This window comes from Mirounga leonina, unplaced genomic scaffold (assembly GCF_011800145.1).
Source record: "Mirounga leonina isolate KUSES-001 unplaced genomic scaffold, KU_Mleo_1.0 Mir_115, whole genome shotgun sequence".
Classification (NCBI taxonomy): Eukaryota; Metazoa; Chordata; class Mammalia; order Carnivora; family Phocidae; genus Mirounga; species Mirounga leonina.
The window spans coordinates 102,223,197-102,247,516 of NW_023270268.1; the positions used below are offsets into that span (position 1 = coordinate 102,223,197).

At 37.9% G+C, this 24,320-nt stretch overlaps 1 protein-coding gene across 12 annotated transcripts in view; it reads right to left on the reverse strand.

The window, feature by feature from the left end:
* Positions 1-24,320, reverse strand: part of BBX (BBX high mobility group box domain containing) — a 276,405-nt gene that overhangs the window by 176,869 nt on the left and 75,216 nt on the right. The gene's annotated exons all lie outside the window — the stretch shown is intronic.

The window sequence follows — 24,320 nt, forward strand, 5'->3', positions numbered from 1 at the left end:
TGAAGGAAATGAAAATGTTACTCTAGAAAGGAAGAAGTGCTGTTTTCATATCCTTTTGGGGTCTCATAAGGAAGAGGCATCAGATATAATTTTATAGGGTGGTTTCAGAGTTTAAAACTGTAATCAATTAACAGAGATGTTTCTAGGAGGCAGTTTGGGGTGTTCAGTATGAGAAAACACTTTCTGTCTCACTGAAGTGAGTTCCTCTTGAATATTTTTCCATCAATGGAGATGCTCAAGCAAAAACTTCAGTAGGAGTTATTGAATGGGGATTCGCACAGGGCACTGAGGCCTGATCTCTATGCCTTAGTCTAAGATCCAAGCATTCCAAGATTCTCTAGGTTTCTAAAATCAAAGCAAATGAGAGCTGGAAGCCATGAGGCTTGAAATCCATTATGCCCAGCAGTCATGGTGCCCAGCAAACAGAGCTCTATCCCCTTGCTCCAACTGCCGAATGTGCTAGTGCAATAATATAACAAAGGAAAGTTTAGTTATTTGCACTGTAAATCACAATGAATGCTAGTAATAGTCAAACTGTTTAAACAACTAAAAATTGATCATATGCTAGTTTCTAACTAAAACACTTTTCATATATTTAATATTAATACAATTCAATTATAACCTGCTAAGTTATATGCTCATATTGTTACAATGAATTAAAACTGATTACTATAAGAAATTCAAAGTAAATGGAATGATTATCTATATTTATAGAACTGTCCTTTGGAACCCAAAACACTTCATGGACATTCAAATCTATAAACAATTATTATAGTAATTAGTAATAACAAGTTTTTTTCCATTTTTATATATTAAGAAGACAGAGCCATACTCATCAACTTCACAAATAAGAAAAAAACATTTCCAGAGTAAAAATTATCAGATGAGTAAATCATTCAACCACAAGGCTTCTCTATGTGCATTTTTTAAATCATGATTTTATTAACATCCCAAAAGACTAGGCTACTAATTTAAGAGAGCAAAGAATTTGTCAGATATTCATGTTTGACAAGGGATCTTATTTTCTAATTTGTATCTTACAGATTTAGGTCCACATTTTTATTTCATTACCTTAGGAAATCTGCTTTTCAGTGTATTTTTAGCTGAACTTGCAGGGTGGAGAAGGCACTCTGGGATTGAAGATCATGAGGTTAATATTTTGGTAGGATTAACAAACCTTATAATTGACTTCCTGAGGGAGTTTGCCAGTGTTCCCTGCCAGAGGACATTCCCTTCCAGTTAAAATTCCACTGTACAGATAACTACTCTGGTACCTGCCCGGTGAGCTCTTTCTGTAACCGAACATTTTTATTGTGTGAACCCTTCTCTGAAGGTTATCCCAAACATCTAACATAAGAGCAAAACACAAACTCCCACAACCCTAACTTTTCAATTTCATTTCTTCAGTAAAAATGAACTTTAAATAAATTATAGGTAGATAGACCTAGGTACTTCCAAAAAGTGAAAAGGACTAATAAACAAGTAAAAACAAGCATTTCTAAGACTTCATGAAAGGTTCCAGCTAGGATCTGTATTAGGGACACGTTAGCCAGCTCTTCACTGCCAGTGCTAATAATGGAAGGCAACTAGATTAAGTAATCTGAATACCACTTTCAAATCACTTTGGAATTGAGCAAAGGATCTCTTCCCATAAGTGAATTTTTCTTAAAATGACAGGATATATGCAAGCATAACTTGAAAAGTTTTTAAGTACTTAAAATTTTAAATAACTACTATTGATATTTATTATGATTAAAAGTAAATTTTAAAATGTATAGGTACAGATCAGATAGGTAGCAACTGGCGAGGAGGAAAGGGTCTTTGGTAGCTAAGGAAAAATGATCTGGGATTGAAATGTCACCAGGTTGCTATGGATAATGCACAAATATCAAGCAGAAATGCAAACACTCGTAATATTTATATGCAAGAGACGCCTACTTTAAAAATAGCCAGTGTTGGGGCGCCTGGGTGGCTCAGTCGTTAAGCGTCTGCCTTCGGCTCAGGTCACGATCCCAGGGTCCTGGGATCGAGCCCCGCAATGGGCTCCTTGCTCAGCAGGAAGCCTGCTCCTCCCTCACCTACTCCCCCTGCTTGTGTTCCCTCTCTCACTGTCTCTCTCTCTGTCAAATAAATAAAATCTTTAAAAAATAAATAAAATAAATAAAGCCAATGTATTTAAAAACAAAATAGAACCCCCAAATTTGCCTTAAGTTAGCTTTTCCCTTCTATTTTTTTTTTTAAGCTAATGCTAAGCAAGGAGAAGCGTTTTAGCACAAACATGGGAGAATAAGATTTATACTATCTATCAAACACAATTTATCTTGCTTAAAACCTAGATACCCTAAGCCAGGAGACTTAGAAACTAGTTGTTTCCCCCTAACACTTAACTTTCTCCCACTGCACAGAAATTCTATGGTGACTATCTCATTCTTTCTTTTCATCTAGGTATCTTCACTATTTTCATCCAAGTGGCTTACAATCAGCACTGCCTGCCTGGGGCACTTTGTGAGGTAGAAGTGATTAGGAAACAGTCAGATGCTGCTGAGTGAAATGGGGGATGAGCCCAAAAATGAGCCCAAGGGCTTGGAGGCCCGAGCAGTGACAAGGGGGGAATACCCTACTATCATGGAAAAGCCGAGTGTCCAGGTGGTTATGAGGGAGAAGGTAGTTAAACACTTTGTTCTAGTTGGCAGAGATCCAGTTTGTGCTCTTTTCTTTTACATGGAGTGTTACATGGAATAAACCAGAAAACAGTTGATCAGACAGCAGGATTTGTGAATCACCCAAATATACATAGGTTAAACCTATGGTCTAGATGAGAGAGGTCATCTGAGAATAAGGAGAACAGGGGCTCCAGGACTGAAATCTCAGGACACTCTCACAGCCTGATCTCTCAACAGTTGCTTCAGCTCAGCACTGTAAGAAGAATAAGGAAAGAAGTCTGAGAGATCATTACCCTGACCCATGATTCCACTGTGGAGTATTTTCAGGACTTGGTGTGACCTGTTGTCAGGACCTGCTAATCCTGAAGTTTCCCACTGCCTATGCAGCATGCTACAGCCTGCCTGTAGTGTATTCTGTTCTATGACTTTTCCTTACATTTACAATCCCCCATTATTTCAAAAAGATCTCCAAAAACAAAACAAAACAAAACTGTGTAGCAAAAAAAAAAAAAAAAAGATCTCCACACACCGAAGCATATTTCACTCAAGGAATTATGTTCCCTTGGCCAGATCATATCCTTTTATATATATATATATAATCTCTACCCACAACATGGGGCTCTAACTCACAACCCAGAGATCAAGAGTTGCATGCTCTACCGACTGAGCCAGCCAGACGCCCCTCTCCTATTTTCTATTAGAACTGGTTTAAAAGTGAAAGATATGCTGACTGCTTTGGTAGGTGACAGAAATGACAAACTCATCAGGATTGGGCCAACCCTATCTGAAAATCCAACATCACTTTCCTGCCTCCTCAACCCAGATATGTAAGTGGTTCAGTTCAAAATAATTTAGGCAATGTCAGCAACCAAAATAATACCAGGTTTGCTTGTTTCTTCAAGGCTGGGGTGGTGGGGAGAGAGTACATTCAAATATAAAGTGTAGTTGTATTTACTCTAAGATATTTGTTTAATCAGAACTTGTTAGGGGCCTCAAAAAGTTTCCACAATGTAGCTTCCTTTGAATCAATCACTTTCAACCTAGACAACAAAACACAAATAACATAACTTTTTTAAAATGCAGATGCACAGCCACTTCCGACCCTAAACCAGTTAAGTGAGAATATTCTGTAGTGTTGATGTCAGGCATCCATAATACTGAATGCTTGCCGGGTGATTCCAAGGTGCAGCCAGGTATGAGAACAACTACGGAGATATCTATATATCTCCATATATATATATGGACTGAATAATATGTGTGTGTGTGTATATATACACACACATTTTAAAAAATATTTTAAATTTTTAAGTAATCTCTACACCCATTGTGGGGGTCCAATTCACAACACCCCAAGATCAAGAGTCCCATGCTCTACTGACTCATCTGGCCAGGTACTCCTTTTTTAAAAATTTTTAAAATTTTAATTTTTTTAGGACTGAGTGATATAAATTAAGCATTAAAAACTGATAGCACTTGTGAGCTCAAGTGGTTAAAGCACCAGGCTAAAACGGTCACAGGTAACAATGAATCAGACCAGTTAGACTTACTCTCTTTTATACCAAGACTGCACCTCTACCCTGACAGGCATCTTACCAGTTTATTCCATACATATGAATGGATCTGTGTGAAAAACGCATTGGAAGAAAGTTTCTCACCACAAGCAGTGAGCGCTGTTTTCAAATTCACGAGGCAGCAACGAGGAGATACTGTGGTGTGTGTCAGTCATGGTATATCCCATGTCCTCTCCCATATCTTTCAGCTTAAAACACGTTTTGCAACAAAGCTATTATTAAGGATGCATTCTGTGGCTACAAGAGTACACGGGCAGAATTTCTCTACATGCCCAATAGGGTACAATCAGATATATGCTATGATTACTATCTAAATAGATAGAATATATTAGACACTAAATGGTATGTTTGTAGAAAAAAAAAATGTAGCTCACACCCAAAGTTAATAACATTGGTTATTGTCTTTAACATTCCAATGAGCAGTGTGAATGGGTGGTGGGCAGGACAGGTGGAGGTAGTAGGAGAGGGGTATTACCCTCTGTCAAACTGCCTCATTTGATAGTTTGACAATTTGTCACTTGGCAATTAATAAATTTTGTTTTTTTAAACATCATTCCATAATGATGCTCATTGTCATGTGCGTAATTAGTACTAACCTGGGGACTACTACCCTTCACGATTTTTTGTTATCTTTGTCCCTATATTAATAGTTGGTCCTTATATGTAGAAATCAGTAGGGATTTATATATTCGTAGATCCTGGACAGTTTTCAAATGAACAGGTATAAAAGTTGTTTGTTTTTGTTTCATTTTGGTTTTGGTTTGTTTCCGCCTCATTAGCAATTAATTTGTAATACAGCTTCCTTTGTAAAGAGGAGGTGCTAAGGGACAAGACTACTGACTAACTGGGGAATTTAACTACTCAGTTCATCCAAAACACACAGCCTCAGCTCTGCAAGCTCAGTACAAAGAGACCCACATCTTATCAGGGGAAAAAATGCTGAACTATTCTAGAAGTTGCAGGCTTCCCTGAGTGCAGATCAAACATTTAAAAAGTAAACACTTCACAATTATAAAGAAATCAAAACACTTCTTTCAAGTGGGAAAGATCAAGGAAGTAAAATTGCTGTTTTTGAGGAACACAGTGGTTTCCTATCTAGAAGTTTTCTATACAAAAAGATAACTTTCCTCAGGTACTGATACCTGTTATAAGTGTTTCTAATTTCTCAATTTTTTAAGTTTCCATTTTACTTTAATACTGGAAAACAAACCCTGATGCTTAGATTTCAGTGCAAAACAATGTAAATTACACATCTGGACCAAAGGAATGCTAATATTAAGTATAAAAAGAATCAGTGATGACAACTCTTTTATGCCACATCTACTTTTGTTTTGGGCTCAATTTCAAAATGCCTCCTAACGTTCTGTGAATATTATTAATTACGTCATAGCATTCACAGAGATAACTGTAGTTTGTTAACCTAAATGGAATTAACCTCATTGAATCCTAAAAGAAGAAGTTTCCTCATTTAAAATAGTACACGTAGGAAAGAGATTAGAAAAGAAGTATTTAATCTGTCTCAACCTTTTTGTTTACTGAGGGGCTTTCAAATGACTAGTTTTGTTATTTTGACATCACAGTTGTAAGATATTTTATTTATATTTTATTTATGTAAGATATTTTATTTATTATGTAATATATTTTATTTTCATTCCAATGTAAGAAAAAGAAGGAAGCAACACCAACACCTTATTTGTACATGCACACAATTATTCATAATCAACAACTATTTAACATCTTTGCTAAAAAATATGGAGCCCTTTATATCTTTCTGTACTGTTTAAAATTGTTACAATGAGCACCTACATCTTCAATATAATCTTTCAAAATATGGAGCCCTCCAGTGGTCAGGTATTTATTTATTACCATTTAAAGAACAACATCTTGAGTTCTCTTCATGCTTTCTTTTTCACAACATTCTTGTTACGTGTCATTTTCTAAATAATTTAATAAGGGTCCTCTTCAAAATAAGCCATACTTATATCATTATCAACAGTAAGATACAGTCTACTTGGAAAAGGAAAAAATATCTTGAACCTGCTTAACCTTGGAGAAAGTAGAAGTTAAATGATAATCACACAAAAAAATGCATGTATCAGACTTGAAATACAATAGTCTTCCTCAATGATCATGTGCTAGGTGGTAATTAAATGAGTTCACTGTGGGTCAAAATGGTTGCTTATAGCATTTATCAATATTCTGGCCTCACACAGTAATTGCTACTATCACTTGATACTTAGTGAAAACCAACACAGCTTCGAAACAAGCGAACAATGACAAGAACAACCAAGACGTTCCTTATCAGTGTGCATCTCTTTTCCACAGAGACATGGACACCTTCCTCTGTATTGGGGAAACAACTAGAAACTGATTTCTACTGACCAACAGTGAAAAACACAGTAATCAAACAGGTATTGCATGGAGCGCCTACAGGCGTCCAAAAGCTTCCCTCGAATAATCTCATTTAAATGTTAAAGTATTCTTAGAAGATAAGGTGGTTGCCAGTCTCCACGATGGCCATCTCCTAGTAGCCCCCTGCCACACCAAATAGGGATGACCCGTGTGACCATTAGGATACTGCAAAGTTGAAAGAGAATTCTGAGGCTAGGTCATAAGAGACACTGTCAATACTGCCTTGAGCTCTCTTCGCCAGCTTGCTCTAACGGGATGCCAGCTGCAAGATCATGAGGACCTCAAGGAGTCATACACAAAGGTCTATGTGGCGAGGCACCCCATGAAACACAATCTTGCCAGGCATGTGAGAGAACCACCCTGCCATGATACTTCAGCCCTGGTCAAGGCTTCACATGAATGCAGCCAACATCTTGACTGCAGGCAGAGTCCCACAGCAAAGCCACTTCCAAATTCCTGACCCATGTTTTGATTGTTTTAAATTTCATGACTGTCTGTTAACATTTCAATTAGATAACTAATACAGATTGATTACTACTGTCTCCATTTTACAGAAGAGCCTGGGAGTGTAGAGGACTTTATCAGTAAGAAAAGGTGTATTTTTCTTTTTCTTGAACTATTCTACCTCTCTGTGTTATTTGGCCATTTCCCCAAAATATTTAACCTATAATCGTCCAGATTTTCCAATCACCTATAGAGAACATTTCTTCCGGCTTTGCTTGTTAAATAGGTTAACATCCCTAAACTTAAAAAAAAATTACTTCTTGACAAAAAGTAAAAGTATTATCAATTATATATGTAACCTATTTCTCAGCTTGTATTCCAAATACCTAATATGACTTATACATAAGTGAAAAAAAATCCCCTTAGCTTGTAACCTGTCTTTGTTGCTCAGGAAGGCTGCTAACATAGCAAATAAAGTTTGATTTATCTGGATGCACAGTTGTACATAGTGGATAAAAAGCAGTTACTATATGCCAGGAGCTATTCTAAATGCTTTATGCTTTATGTTAACCATTTAATCCTCATAGCAACCTTATGAAGTAAGTTCTATTATCCCCATTTTATAGACATATAGAAGAAGGTTAAGGCAAGGTAAGGGAACTTTGCTGAGGTCACATATAATCAGGGGCAGAGCCAAAACTTAACCCCAGCAGTCTGGCTTCTGAGCTTATGCTCTTAACCAAGAGCCTATATGGCTCTCCTAATCTCTAATCTATTTATTTCATAAAGTTCTACAGGTAAGAGAAACACCATATGCTCTGGAATTAGAATATCTGAGTTCTAAAGCCCCTTATATCTGCATGATTTAACCTTTTAAATGTTTTTTTTTTTAATCTGTTAGATGGGAACAATAAAGGTTGCATTTTTATTTTTAGGAATATTAAGAGAAAAACTGAATAAAAAACACCCCACAGTCAGGTTTTTATTAACGCCAGTGAAGCTGAAGCCTTAGGGCCCTTCACTTTCACAGCCCCATCCAAAACACTGTGCCTAATTTTGTATTCATAACTTGTATTCCTTTCCTTGAAGAGGCCTTCCAAATTGTATAACCTTCAGAATCCACAAAACCTAGATCTACCCTCTTCTCTTCCCATTAATTATTTCAAGCTCAACAGATAAGCCTAATGGATTCCAGTCTGGGTCAGCGGGAGTAAATATACTCCACTGTGCTGGTCTCACTAAATGTAGCTATAAAACTTGGGACAGGATGTATGTTGCAGCTACTTAAGCAGCAAAGAAATAGAGGAAGAACAGTAAACTACAAAGTACCATTTTCTCCATTCTCTCATGTGTTGGGCCCCAAGCATTTCTGTGATTGAACAGGGAGGCAGCAAACACAGAAGCCCACAGGAACAAAAACTCTGAGCAAGAGGAACCTTCATTTCTGACTGGAGGAACATTGGTCCCAAGAATGGGACCTGTTGCTTGTGTTCTCACTTTATCCTCCCACCACTTATTCCCAGACATGGGCACAATCATGGGCATTGCACAGGAAAGCTCAGTAACTAAAGCCCCAGCTTCCCAACCAGAGAACCAAAACAAAAGTGGGAGATGGCAGAGAGGAGTTCTTTAAAAGAACTCTTGGTCTCCCCCCAAACTACACATGCATGGATCTGACCCTAAACAGCATACACAAACATTTAGAACTGAACTAACTACTGGAGAGAGCACTGCTCATTTCTCAGATTAGCCACCGGGTGGCAAATAAGGACAAATCCAAAGAACACTGAAAAGGCTTTGAAAACTCAACTGACATTCACATAGGGCTAGCTGGAATTTTACTCATGAACTTAACTGAATCAATTGCCTATTAAAACCAAAATAGCAAGGTTTTCCATAGAATTTTTAAAAGATATAGTGTCTCATAATAATCAAAATGTTTATGACAAAATCCAAAATTAATCAGCATATGAACAAACAGGGAAAATCTCAACTGGCATAGTAAAAGACAGCAGACAACAACTCTGGAACGATGCAGATGTTAGAATTACCTGACGAAACTTTTAAAGAAGCTTTATGAAAATGCTCCAACAAGTAAAGGCAAACACTCTTGAAAAGGATGGAAAGACAGGACTTGGAGGAGGGATATAAAATGGTACAGCTGCTCTGGGAAACAGTTTGGACATTTCTTATATAAACATGCACTTATAATATAACCATGCAATCCCACTCCAAGCAAAACTTATACTCACACACAAAGGTCTGTAAATTAATGTTTACAGTGGCTTTATTTGTAACTGCTATAAATTGGGAACAACCCAATGGGCAAATAAACTGTAATATACATATATATATATAATGGGACACCATTCAGCAAAAAAAACAAACAAAACAAAACAAAACAATGGGCTACTGATACGATTTGTATGAATATCAGGAATTATAGGAAGCGAGGAAAGCCAGTCTCAAAAGGTTACACACCGTATGATTCCATTTATACTAAATGTACCCAATGACAAAACTATAGTAAGAATAAAGGAATAGTGGTTGCCAGGGTTTAGGGTTGGGAGGAGGATATGATTCCAAATAAACAGCATAAGGGAATTTTTTGAGGTGATGAAGCTTTCTAAATTTTAACACTGAACTGTATACAAAATCCATTCATGTTTTTAAATTCATGGGACTGTGCAAAAAGTCAATTTTACTTCCAGTTAATCTAAAAAGTAAAAAGAATTTAAAACCCAAAGTTTAAAAAAGAGAAAAATAAATTGTTGGCGTATTTATGATTAAAAGCATTTATAAGAGATGTTTTATCAATTTACTGATTTGAAAGGGCATTTGGCCCACTGCACTAAAGGCGAGTGAAATCACCTAAACCACATCAGAACTGAAAAGGACGTACAAAGGTGTAATCCTACCCAATATGCTTCCTGCTCTACTGCATATACAAAACCAAGACTAAAATAGCACACGGAAAGAAAATCAAAGAACACTGTGTCACTGTCAGTCACCAGGCAGCAACTCAGGTCTTCAAGCTGAACGATATCTAAATTACCAGAGATAAGAATCGCTCTCTTTGGAAGACCCAATCCAATGTTAATGATTCTCCTTGAGGGGCGCCTGGGTGGCTCAGTCGATTACGTGTCTGCCTTCAGCTCAAGTCATGATCCCAAGGTCCTGGGATCAAACCCCACATCGGGCTCTCTGCTCAGCGGGGAGCCGGCTTCTCCCTCTCACTCTGCCTGCCGCTCCCCTTGCTTGTGCTCTCTCTCACTGTCAAATAAATAAATAAAATCTTTAATAATAATAATAATAATTCTCCTTGAAATTCTAGGGTATGTTCTCCATAACATCACCTATAACACCATCTATGGAGTGTTTATTTTTATTTTTTGCCACAATGAAAAGCAAGTGAAGGAATTCCACTTCCAGATGGTACATACATACTTGTCCCTAATGCTCTCACTAAGAACAACGAAAAGCACAGGACACTATATATAAAACAATTGTAAAACTCTGAAAAATAGAAAAAAGGCAAACCAGGTAGGGACTTACAACCCAAGGAACAATGCTGTGGTGAACTCCCTGGATTTTCTTTTTGCCCCACATATCCTAGACTTGGAACTAAAGAAGCCAGCAACCTAGAAATGCCAATAGGACACAGACAAAAGTCCCAACAAAAGTCAGCTCTCTCTAGCCAAAGCATCAGGAAACGGGCAGCCTGGGAAGACATAAAATTTTTAGACAATAGCTACCCTCCACCTGCCAAAAAATGACCCAAGAAACTGGCCTCACACACCAGCAATGCCAGCTAAGGCTGAGTGAAAAACCTAAACTTCCACCCTCACCAGGCTGTAAAGATGAACCACACCCCCCACAATAAAGTGGGATCAGAGAAGGACAAGTAGGGACAGTTAGTAGACACTATGTGCAGACATAGAACTTCCATCCCCCACCTAGCAGTGAAAATGTTTCCCTTCCTCCCCCCACGTGGGTGGTATCAGAGAAGAGCTAGTGGAGTATCAGGATTTGACCACTGTAACAACTCCAGCTCTTGGTTATTGGTGGAGGCCACATGTAAAGCAGTAATCAGACACTCCTGTCCCTTCAAGCTGGGGTGGTACTGGCATGGGCCTCTGGTGGGGGAGAGACATGACACAACTCCCATCTCTGCCTGAAATACCAAGGAGCCCCTTCCTCCCTCGGGTGTCAGTGGAGGCCAAGTGGGCAACAACCTAGACTTCTGTTTCCATCTGCCAGCAATAAAATGGTCCCATCCCTTCCCCTGCTACAGCACTGTCAGAGGAAGTCGGCTAAAACAGGTTAATAAGATCCATAGTTTCACAACACAATGCCAAAAATATCCAGGTTTCAATCAAAAGTCACTTGTCATATCAAAACCAGGAATATCTCAACTTGAATGAAGAAAGACAATCAATAGATAGTAAATAAAAGATGAGAGGTTAGAATTATCTGACAAAGATTTTAAAGCACCCTTATAAAAACACTTCAATGAACAGCTGCAAACATGCCTGAAACAAATGAAAACAAAATATCTCAGCAAAGAAATAGAAGATATAAAAGAAAACCAAATGGAAATTTTGGCACTGAAAAACCAAATAACCAAAATTAAAAACTTAATGAATGAGCTCAACAGCAGACAGAGGGGGAAAAGGAAGGAATAAATGAACTAGGAGAGAAAACTGAACAGAAATCATCCAGTCTGAACAAAAGAAATTTTCTGAAAAAATTAAACAGAGCTCAGGGATCTACAGAATAATAACCAAAGATCTAAATATGTCATTGCAATTCAACAAAAAAGGGTAGGGCTGAAAAAGTAGTCAAATAATGGCTAAAAACTTTCCAAATTTGGCAAAAGATATGTACCAAGCAAGACAGGTCATGGTCAAACTTCTGAAAAGCAATTATTTCCTCCTCACCTCCATCCCAAATCCTGAACACAGCAAGAGAGAAAAGAGACCTTACCTACATGAGGAAAAGCAACTCAAATCGCAGCAGATTTCTCATCAGAAACCATGAGAGCAGAAGACAGTGGCACATTTCTCAAGTGCTGAAAGGAAAGAACCATCAACCCAGAATCCTATACCCAGTGAAAATCTTTCAGGAAGGAAATGGAAACAGAATACATTATCACATGAAGAAAAACTTGAATTTTCAACAGCTATCTAAAAAAATTAGTAGCTAAAGCAGCTCAATAAACAAAAAGGAAAAAAACAAGAACCTTGGAAAATCAGAAGAAAAAACATGATAAAGATACGGTAAATACAAAAGGCTCTCCTTCATCTCAAGTTTTCTATATTATGTTTGATGGCTGAAACAAATATAACAGTGTCTGATGTTTTTAAATGTATGTAAAGTATTTAAGACAATTGTATTGTAGATGGAGGAAGTAAAAGGACATAAAAGGGAGGTAAATGCACTAAATAAAAGGACAAATTGGCAGTGGATTAAAAAACATGACCTAACTATATGCTGTCAATAAGAAACCCACTTCAAAAATAAGGTAGGTTGAAAGTTAAAAAAAAAAAAAAAAAAGAAAAAAAAGAAAATGGGGGGCGCCTGGGTGGTTTAGTTGGTTGAGGGTCAGACTCTTGATTTCAGCTCAAGTCATGATCTCAGGATCGTTGAGATCGAGTCCAGAGTCAGGCTCTGCACTCAGTGTGGAGTCTGCTTGTCTCTCTCCCTCTGCTCCGACCCCTGCTCACGCACATTCTCTCTCTCAAATAAATAAATAAGTAAAATCTTTTAAAAAATGAAAATGGTATGTCATATAAACAGTAATCAAAATAAAGCAAGAGTGCTGTATTAATCAGAAAAAGTAGACTTCAGAGCAAAGAAAATTACCAGACACAGAGAGAGACATTACATCATGATAAAGGGGCCATACCACCAAGAAGATACAGAAATCCAAATGTGTATTTACTAATAACATCTGTAAAATATGTAAAGTAAAAACTTACAGATGAAATGAGACATAGATAAACCCACAATGAGAGTGAAAGACATTAACAATCCTCTCAGCAACTGATGGAATGATTAGAGAAAAAAATCAGAAAGGATATACAAGAACTGAACAACATCACCAACAGGATCTAACCAACGTTTACAGAACATGTGATCCAACAACAGAAGAATACATATTCTTTTACAAGAGTTCATGGAATACATACCAAGAAAGCCTATATGCTAGGCTATAAAACAAGTTCACCAACAAATTTTTAAAAATTGAAATCTTAAAGAATATGTTCTCTGATCACAGTGGAGTCAAATTTAAAATCATTAACAGAAAGATAACAGGAAATATCCCTAACACTTAGAAACTAAACAATATATTTATAAATAATCCATGGATCAAAAGTCTCAAGGGAATTTATTTTTTTTACATTGAACTGAGTAAAAATGAAAATACAGCCTATCAGAATTTTTGGGACACAGCAGAAGTAGTACTTAGAGGGGAATCTGTAGCACTAAATCCTTTCTTCTTGAAAAAGGAAATCTCACAAATCAATAATTTAAACTCTCAGCTCGTGAATAGAAAAAAAAGGTCACAATAAACCTATATAAGCAGAAATTAAAGAAATCAATGAAATTTAAAACAAAAAAATGACTTTGGTATTACTCTGACACCAAAACCAGACAAAGATAGTACCAAAATAGAAAGCTATACACCAGTATCTCTCACTAGTACAGGTGCAAGAATTTCTAATAAAATTGGTGAAAGGATTCAGCAATGTAAAGAATTTTACAACATAACCAGGGATTTATTTCAGGAATGCAAGGATGGTTTAATATTCAAAAATCAATGAATGCAATCCACCATATTAACAGGTAACAGAAGAAAAATTATATGATCATATCCACTGATTCAGAAAAAGTAACAAAATTCAACATCTATTCATGATAAAAAGTTTCAGTAAGAGGAAATGAGGGAATTTCTTCACCTTGATAAAGAGCATCTAAAAATAACTTACAGCTTAAATAGTACCAGTAAAGTACTGAATGCCTTTTTCCTAACATCAAGAACAAGGCAGGATGTCCACTCTCATTTACTGTTATTAGTACTGCAATAGTTCTGGACAGGAACTGAACCTCCTAGTTCTGGAAGTTTTATTAACGGCAGTAAGTCAAGGAAGAAAAATAAAAGGCAAATAGATCTGAAAAGAAGAAATAAAACTATTCCTATTTGCAGATGCCATGACTGTCTATGTAGAAAATCCAAAAGAATCCACAAAACAACTTCTAAAATGACTAAGTTTATAAGGTCAAAAGATACAAGTTAAACATGCAAAAACCAATTATATCTTTATATATAAATAACGAACATGTGGACATCAAAACTTGTATACACTAAAAATAAATGTGTAGACACCAAAATTAAGAATACAGTACCATGGGCATGCCTGGGTGGCTCAATCAGTAAGCGTCCGACTTTTGATTTCAGCTCAGGTCATGGTCTCAGGGTTGTGAGATCAAGCCCTACGTTGGTCTCCATGCTGGGTGTGGAGCCTGCTTAAGTTTCTCTCTTTCCCTCTCCCTCTGCCCTTCCCCCCCAAAAGAATACAGTATCACTTACAATGTTTTTTGAATGAAATAATTTGTAAAACTAATAAAACATGTCCAACACATGTATGCTGACTAAATGTAGATGAAAAAATTCAAAGATGTAAATAAATAAGGAAACTTACTGTGTTCAAGAACTGGAATGGAACACTAAACATAATAAAGATGTCAATTCTCCTCAAACTGATGCATAGATATCACACAATTTCTAAAAATACCCAGCAAAATTTTTAAAGAGATATATAAGAGATATATAAACAAGTTTATTCTCAATTTTATATAAAAAGGCAAAGGAACTAGAATAGCTAAAATAATTCTGAAAAAGAATGAAGTATAAGGAATCAATCTACCTGATTTCAAGATTTACTACAGCTACAGCAGTTAATCAAGAATGTAGGATATTGGTGGAGATCAATGAAAGAGAAAGCAAATCCATATATACAGGCCATCTTATTTTGACCAAGACACAAAAGCAACTCACTGAGGGATGGACATCCACAGACAAAGAAAAAGGACTTCAACATAAGACACATCTTACAAAAATTAACTCACAATGAATGATGGACTTAAACGTAAAACACAAAACTATAAAACTTTTAGAAAAAAGATACGAGAAGTTAGAAAAAAGATAAGAGAAAATCTTTAGAATCTAGGGCCAGAAAAGAGTTCATGGCTTGGAGCTGATACCAAAAACACAATCCATACAAGACAAAATTGATAAAATGAACTCTACCAAAATTCAAAACTTTTGCTCTGCCAAAGACCCTATGAAGATAAAAAAAAAACTACAGATTGAGAGAAAATACATGCCAACCACATAACTGACAAAGAACTAGCACCTAGAATATATAAAGAACTCTCAAAACACAACCCTAAAAAAAAAAAAATCTAATTAGAAAATGGGAAAATACATGAAAAGTCATTTTACCAAAGAATATATACATAAATAGCAAGTAAATGCACAAAAAGGTATTCAATATTATTAGTCATCAAAGAAATGCAAATTCAAAGCATGTGAGATTATCACTGTACATCTATTGAAACAGCTTTAAAAAAAAGTGACAACACCAAATGCTGGTGAAGTTACAGAGAAACTAGATCATTCATATGTTGCTGATAGGGATGAAAATAATGACACTCTGGGAAAACATTTGGCTGTTTCTTTTAAAAACTAAAAACACAATGCATCATATAGCCTGGCAATTGCATTCTTGGGCATTTATCCAAGAGAAACAAAAACTTATTCATACAAAAACATATACATGAATGTTCACAGCAGCTTTATTCATAATACCCCCAAACTGGAAACAACCCAGATATCTTTCAACAGGTGAGTGGTCAAATAAACTGTAATAATCTCCACACCACAGAGTATTATTTGGTAATAAAAAAAGAAGTAATGATACAACTTGCATGAATCTCTGGAGAATTTTGTTAAGTGTAAAAAAAAGAATCTCAAAAGACTACATACTAGATGACTTTATTTCTGTCACATTCTTAAAACGACAAAATTAGAGACATGGAAAACAGATTTGTGATTGCAAGGAGTTATAAAGGGGGTAGGACTATAAAAACAGCAACATGAGGGATCCTTGAGGTGAAGAAAATGTTCTGCGTATGGCTGTACCTGTCAACACTCTGTGACATTTACCATAGTTTTCAAGATCACTGCGGGAACACAGAGAAGGGGTATTATTTCTGTTAACTGTATATAAATTCACAATTATCTCAAAATAAAAAGTCTGGCTAACAAATTATGCGATGCTGATAAAATGGCAACAACAATAACAGCAACAACCAAAAAGCAGGTGCGTAATATGTGCTTCCCCTGCCTGTTCTCACTCCTTAGGTAGATTGTCGCCTCTGCAGGGCCTTGGGTTAGGGTTACCAAGTCAGGTTATATTCTCACTCCGTACGCTGACCTCATTCATTCTGGAGGCTTCAATTACCATATGCCAATGATTGCCAAATTTGCATCTCAAGCCAATTCCTCTCTTCTGAAGTCTAGACACATTTTACAGATAAATGAGTATCTCATCTAGGTATTTTACAGGCACTTCAATTTCAACATGTGTACATTTAAACACATCATCTTTTCCCTACACCCCCAAATCTGCTTCTCTCAGGGTCTTCCCTGTTTTGGGAGTTGTCATTGTATTGTCCAAGGCACCCAGATGCCAACACTGAGTGGTTTCCTCTGTCTCAAGTACACAACCAGCCAATCAAACACACCATTGATTCAGGTTTCTAAATCATGGTCAATCGGTCCAGTTCTTCCCCATCCCACTACCACCACCTGGCTTAAGCTACCACTATAGTAGAATGGTTTCTACATCCCCATTTGTGCATTCCTTAAAAGCGTCCCTCCTGAAGCAACCAGACCGATCTTTACAAAATGCAAACACCTTACTCCCTAGCTGAAAATTTTCCAATGTTACCCACTGTGCTTGCCATAATTTCATCAAAGTACACAAAATTCCACATATTCTGATTTCCACCTGCGTAATACCACCCTTTCGCCTCTTTATGAAACTCTAGCCATGTTAGATTCTTCTAATTTCTTCTAGGCTTCCTGCTCGTCCTCACTTCAGAGCCTCTTCATTTCCTCCTACCACTCCTAGCCCAATCCACCTAATATCTGCTCATCAGCTCTTATATCACTTTCTCCAAGATGGGTTCTGCTGAGCTCTCAGATGAGGGAAAGTCCTTGTTAAACAATGAAAGGGACACCTACACAACTTCAAATAAATCTCACTGAGAGTCTTAATAAAAATAGTCAAATAATTCTAAGATTCATATGAAGATAATACCTAAAAGTATAAATCAATATATTTCAATACAGAAGTCCTACATATTTGGTTTGGTGATTTAGGTTAATTTGGGCCTACTCAATAAGACACTTGACACTCATTTTCTTTGGAACTTTTTTTTTTCCTTTACAGCTTTTTAAATATGAAGTACAATAATAATTCTCCTAGTAAGAGGCTTTGTCATTCACAAACTAGGACTGTGACCTTGAATTTGCAGCCTCTAGAACTGTGAGAAAAGAATGTTCGCGGCTTATAAGCCATGCAGTCTGTGATTTTTGTCATAGCAGCCTTAACTGACTAAGACAGAAAACTGCTACCAAAAGTGTGGTTCTGCCACAACAAATACCTACAAATGCAAAGTAGCTCTGGAACTGGGTAACGGGCAGAGGCTGGAAGAGTTCTGAAGTGCATGCTAGAGAAAGCCTACTTTACCGGGAACAGACCATTAAAAGCAACTCTGGTGAGGGCTCAGAAGACCAGAAGAGACAGAGAGCGAGCTTCAGATGTCCTAGAGAATACCTAAGTGGTCTTGAACAGAAATGTTTGTGGAAATCGGGACAGTCAAGGCCATTCTGATGAGGTCTTAGATGGAAATCGGGTCCATGTTATTGGAAACTGGAGGAAAGGCCATCCTTGCTATAAATTAGTAAGGGATGCAGCTGAATTATGCTCATGTCCCAGTATTTTATGGAAGACAGAACTGTGAGCAATGAAATTGGACATTTGGCTAAACATTTTCTAAGCAGTGTTGAAGGTGCAGCTTGGATTCTCTTGAATGCTTACAGTAAAGTGCAAGTAGAAAGAAATGACTTGACAGAATTTGTAATCAAAAGGGAAGCATAAGTTTAAAATTTGGAAAAGTCTCAGTTTAACCGTATTACAAAAAAATGAACAAGCATATTTTGAAGAGACCATGAAGGCTGTGGCCAAAAGGCCTTCTGATAAGGAGATCAAGATGGGTGTGAACCAAGGATTTTATCAGCCATCCCCGAGAGGGAAAATAGCAATTTGAACTAAAGGAGAAGACATGAATGAATGAAGATTGGTTGTCAGACTTCTTAGAATTTATAGGAGGGGACCTTAGAGCTATACTGCTTCAAATGTGCAACATTTTTCAAGACAAGGAAAGAACTCTAAAGGCAATTCAGAGATTATCAGGGCTTCTTCCTTGGTTTCAAAAGGGGGAGTATATCACCTGGGTTTCAACAAGCCAGAAGACCCCCACCCAAAGCAGGGTAGCTGGACTCACCCCTCAGAGCCCTGGGGAAGTAGCTAACTCCATTTAGATTTCAAAGGTAGAGCCACCTGGAGCAAGGATGGAAGCAGAGGACATAGTGAGGACAAGTCTTCCACAGAGACCCCTACCAGGGCAAAGCTCAGCAGAGATGTGGGGGGTGGGGCTGCAGGCACCCCACAACAGCACACCAGCAGAGCCCCAGGCATACCACTCCAGCCTGGGAGAGATGCTGTGTAGGCTGTGCCCAGCAAAGTCTCGGGGGCAGGGATACTCTAGTGTGTCTGGAAGGTGGGACCCCTGCCCCAGTGGGCCTGGCGTGCAGAGCATCAAAGTAAAGATTATTCTCGAGTCTTGATTTGATGTTGTTTGTCCTGTTGGGTTTTGACTTGCCTGGGACCTATCACTCCTTTCTTTCCTGTTTCTCTGTGTTGGAATGGGAGTGTTTAACTCTTTCCCTGTACGACCATTACATTCTGGAAGCACATAACCTGTTTGAATTCACATGTTCACAGCTGGAGAGGAATTTGTCTCAGGATGAATCTTTGCTTGAATCTCACCGATATCTGACATAGATGGTATTTAGATGAGACTTTGGGAATTGATGCTAGAACTAATAAGACTTTGGAGGCTACTGGAATGGTGTGAGTACATTTTGCATTTGAGGACATGAATTTTAAGGGGGCCAGGAGCAGAATGCTAAGGTCTGAATGTGTGTGTCCCCTCAAAATTCATGCTGAAATCCTAATGTCCCATGTGATGATATCAGAAGGTGGGACCTTTGGGGGATTGCTTAGGCCACAAAGGTGGAGCCCTCATGATTGTGATTAGTGTTCTTTAGAAGAGAGTTCCCTTGGCCCTGGTCCTGTGAAGAATGCAAGAAGCCTGCAGAGGGCCCTCACCTCGGCATGCTAGCACCCTGATCTGACATCTCCAGCCTCCAGAGCTAAGACAAATACACTGTTATTTATAAGCAAAATCTGATGAGTGCACCCAGTCTTAGTAGTTATAAAAATAATAACAAAGAAAAAAAACACATAGGAAAATGACTGTTGGGATATGTTGCACAAAAAGTAATCTGAGGGGCACCTGGGTGGCTCAGTCAGTTGAGCATCCAACTCTTGGTTTCGGCTCAGGTCAGAGTCTCCATTTCTGTGCTCAGTGCAGTCTGCTTGAGATTCTATCTCTCCCTCTCCCCACTCCCTAAAATAAATGAATAAATAAATAAAATCTTTTTTTAATAAAAAAGGTAATTTTTTTGAGGCAGGGTGCCTGGCTGGCTCAGTCCATAGAGCATGCAACTCTTGATCCCAGGGTCATGAGTTCAAATCCCACAGTGGGTGTAGAGATTACTTAAAGAAAAAAAAAAAAGCTTTTTTTTTAAAGTAATTTGAAGCTTTGGAAGACATGTCTATAAGTACTCTGTGAATAGTAATTTAGAGAGGTTAGGGTTTTACATCTTTACCTTTTAAAATTCTGTAATAAAAAGTAATTGTAGGGGTACCTGCGTGGATCAGTTGGTTAAGCATCTGACTTCAGCTCAGGTCATGATCCCAGGGTCCTGGGACAGAGCCATGCGTGGGGCTCCCCACTCAGCAGGGAGTCTGCTTGTACCTCTGCCTCCTCCTCCCCCTGTCCCCGCTCCTGCTATTTTTCTCTCTCAAATAAATAATCTTTAAAAAAGAAGTAATTGTAATGAATCTGTATTTCCCAATCTCATTTTTTCCTGATATCCCATCTTTGATTTCAAATTAAATATGGATATTTTGTACTGAGTACTACTCAAGAATTAACTGATTACACTAGTAATCATACCTTCATCTATTTGTCATACTAGTTTTCAGCTGTATGCTTCTGTATGGCCCATATGTGCGTGGCTCATCTTTCTGTGTACATTTAATCTTCATTTCCTGTTAAAACCATCTGGTTAAAAGCATCATTATGAAGCATAAAAATATTGAAGGTTCCCTAAGAACGGATTGCAGGATATGAGATAAGAAGACAGCCAAGCAAAAGATACAACCACTATTAACTGAAGTAATGTAAAATATGCTTGCAGAACAGAAAACAGACACTTGGGACTGCTGTGGAAAAGAAGCAAGGATGCTCTAAAAGTGCAGCTTCATAGAGTATTAACTGTTCTTATTTTGTTGGCCTCAAGTTATTAATAAAACCGCGGGTTTCTAAACTGTGAAGGAGGACATACAATCAAACCTATATTAACCAAAGGGCTGAAGGAGTAGCCTAGTCTGACTGACTAAATTTACTTATAAAGCCTTTTTGTTTCGACTACTGCTATTGAAACCCTTTCTAAAATGTATTAAAGTATACTTTCTTGCTTTAGTAAGTACAGTATAGTAAACGTAATTAAATCACTGGTGACTGCAGGTCTTACCATACACTAGGGTCAGCCTTGTTGTAAGCATCAGTTTTCACTGGACCCTAATGACCATGTGGACATTAGGGCTAAATGTATACAGACTGGCCCTAGGCTATTCATTCTTTGGAAATCCCTCTTTTTTTTTAAACTACATTGTTTAGAATCAATTTTTTAAAGGGGAGGAAAGGAGCTCATTTTCCTGTAAATCAAAGCAGGAAAAATAAACCTGGTTATCTGAGCTATTACTATATCACTAGAGCTTTTCTAAAGTAATAGATATTCTTGAAAAATCTGTTCCATTTCAACGCTTTTAAGGAAATGAGTACCTACGGGCAAAGCTGGGGAAAAAGAAAGGTAAATCCAATTCCTATGTGGAGAAGAAAACAACCCTGAAGAAAGCCGGGCAGTACCCCGATATTTACGAAGTGTGTCTTATGTACTAGGTATGCCTGTGTATCACATACACTGCTAAGCACCACAGCTACAGAAGCCTTTTCGGCCTGTGCCTCAGTTTCCTTATCTGCAAAATTCAAAGACTAGCCATATATCTCTCTCCGTTAATATACAAAAGCTTCCCATGCTGTGATTCAACATGAGCAAAGGGATATTACTCTAGCATCAACTGTGTGTGTGTGTGTGTGTGTTGGGGGGAGAGGAGGTTAGGAGGAGTAACTTTCCAAGAGGAGGCAGAATGCACAAACTCCTAGGAATACTATTCTCTGCAGTTAATTTAGGAATGCCAGCTAGTCATTTTACTTCTCTTTTTATTGCTTTTGGGCAAAATACTAAATGAGTAACAAATTAGGAGTTGATTGAGTTATATGCTAAGGGGTTAAATATTAAATACCCCAAAAGAGACAGTGAAGCACCCATAGAGGCTTGAATTCCTTTCGGTTTCCTTTCAAGTCTTATCCTAAAGGACAAATGGCATCAGCATTTGTGGTCTGATCCACAGACACTGGATTCGGCACCAGCAGAGCAGAGTTGGATTTGAGTTCTAAAGTCTTAACAGTAGCAAACTGTATGATCTTAGACAAGTCACCTACTCATCTGCAAAATATTTTCTTCTAGTTCTAGTTCTCACTAAACAAGAATGCCATGACAGCTTCAACACATTTCCTCTGAAAATAAAGACATCACACAAATAGTTCAGAAGAGTGCCATGCATATAATATATTTTGATTTTGGAAAGGCATTTGACCAAGTATTGAATGCAAACATTAAAACAGACTGCATATTCAAATCGGTTCTTAACTTTGAACAGCAAGCACTGAGTAATGAATCAGAAGGAATGCTAGAAAGATGGATTGAATTAACAAGATTAAATTTAACTATGGATCCAAATGAATGGTCCAGATCACTCCTGAAAATTGCTGCTATACGCACAGAATAAACTTCTGGCGTTCAGTTTGAATACATCACTCTCCATGTGTGGAACAACTGATACAGTGGGTTTTCCTCTTATGTTTCACAAGTATAAATGCACAAATTCACAAGTATAAACCCTGGCAATACAGTGAAGAAAAAAAAAATACCACCCAACAAGGATGGAGCAAGAGAGGCCTGACTTAAGTTCATGTGAAAAAGAACCGAGAGCTCGAGCTGACTTCGAGCTCAAAAGCTAACGTAACGTTCGCCCACCGATGGCAGAAGGGCAGTGTCCAGCACAAGGGAGTCACAGCCTAGCTTCCCTGCCTTCTCTGCATCCTGTGCTGGGCACCACACGTCAGAGCAATGGGCTCGGGCCCGAGGGCACCCTACTGAAGGGTGAACCTGACAAATGAGAGCAATTCCGTGACAGAAAGTGACCAGAAAGGGAAAGGACGGGGAAAACAAGTCCTGAAGACTGGTGGAATGAGGACTAGATGGTCTGGAAAAGAGAAGTCTTGGGGTAGAGATGACAGTGCCTGATGAGCTGCTAGTGACAAAGTGCAGACCTAAGAGGACACATACCAAAGTAGATCTGGGGTTGATATGAACGGAACCCAAAACAGATTGGGCTGCCTCAGCACAGGGGACCTTCAGGGAGTGCAACTGTTGTCACCTCTGGCTGTATCTCAGAAACACTTGGGAACGGTTTTAAATCTATCAAAGCCCAGGCCACACCCACAACCAATTAAATTAGCATCTCTGGGGGGAGGGCGGGCAATGGTAGCTATTAAAAGCTCTCCAGGGGTTTCTAACGTGCAGCTACACTTGACAATGACCACGGTAAATACAATCAGGGTGGCCACGTGGGGGGGGGGGGCGGGCAGGGGGGATTCCTTCTCAGAAGGCTTTTATTTCCCAGATCTTGTCTGTTCTAGAACCTCTTATACTTTTAACTTGTTAACAGTATCCTCTATGATCATGAAGATTAGCGCTCTTGGCAAATATCTGAGAAGAAATCAAGTTTAAATGGCACAGTTTCTTAAAGGGAAGAATTCAGGCTGAGTTGTAATAGCTAGCCTATTCTATTCACGAGTGGGAGCTTTCAACAACTGAAGCACTACTATCTTTGTAGAAAGGACAAGAGTGCTGGCACCTTCATATAAAAATTTAACTCCAAAGTTTTGTAAAATAAATTTAAAGCATGGCAACATGCAAGACTTCTCAAGTTTTTTCCATGATGAAATAATTCTTAAAATCAAGCAGAAACTCCTCTGTAGTTTGAATGGTCTCGGCCACTAGTAGCTTAGCCAATGTATGCGATAAAATGTTTTATTTTCCTACTTTAAATATTTTCCAAAACTTTTTAATAACAGAATAGCCTGGATTTTTCGTAACAAATACATAGTTCTCCCCATTATCTTCAGTGTTGGTTATATTCTTAATCCTATTCTTCTGACCACTGAATAGAAATGTTCATACATACTTTACTAATCTCCTTTGAAAAGATACATCCGTATGTGTTCCAAAACCTTCTGGCCACAATATAGGTCAGACATCCACTGTAGTGGGTGGGGTTATGCTTCTAAATTTTAGTGACCCCTCCACATTTCTCCACTTAAACATAACATACCCTCTAAACTTTAAAACTTTCACTTTAGGTTTCGGTGAATCATCAGCCATTTCCTTTTACTTTTGTTATCTGCCAATGCAAACAGCTCCTAATGAATCTGAAGCTTCTTCTAGGCTACTGGAAGTCTCTCTCGTTAATCTTTGTCATGTGGTTCATAAATAATGAGAGCGGTATTAAAGATCATCATCTTGTTTACAGACAATCACCACCAAAAGAGCCTGGAA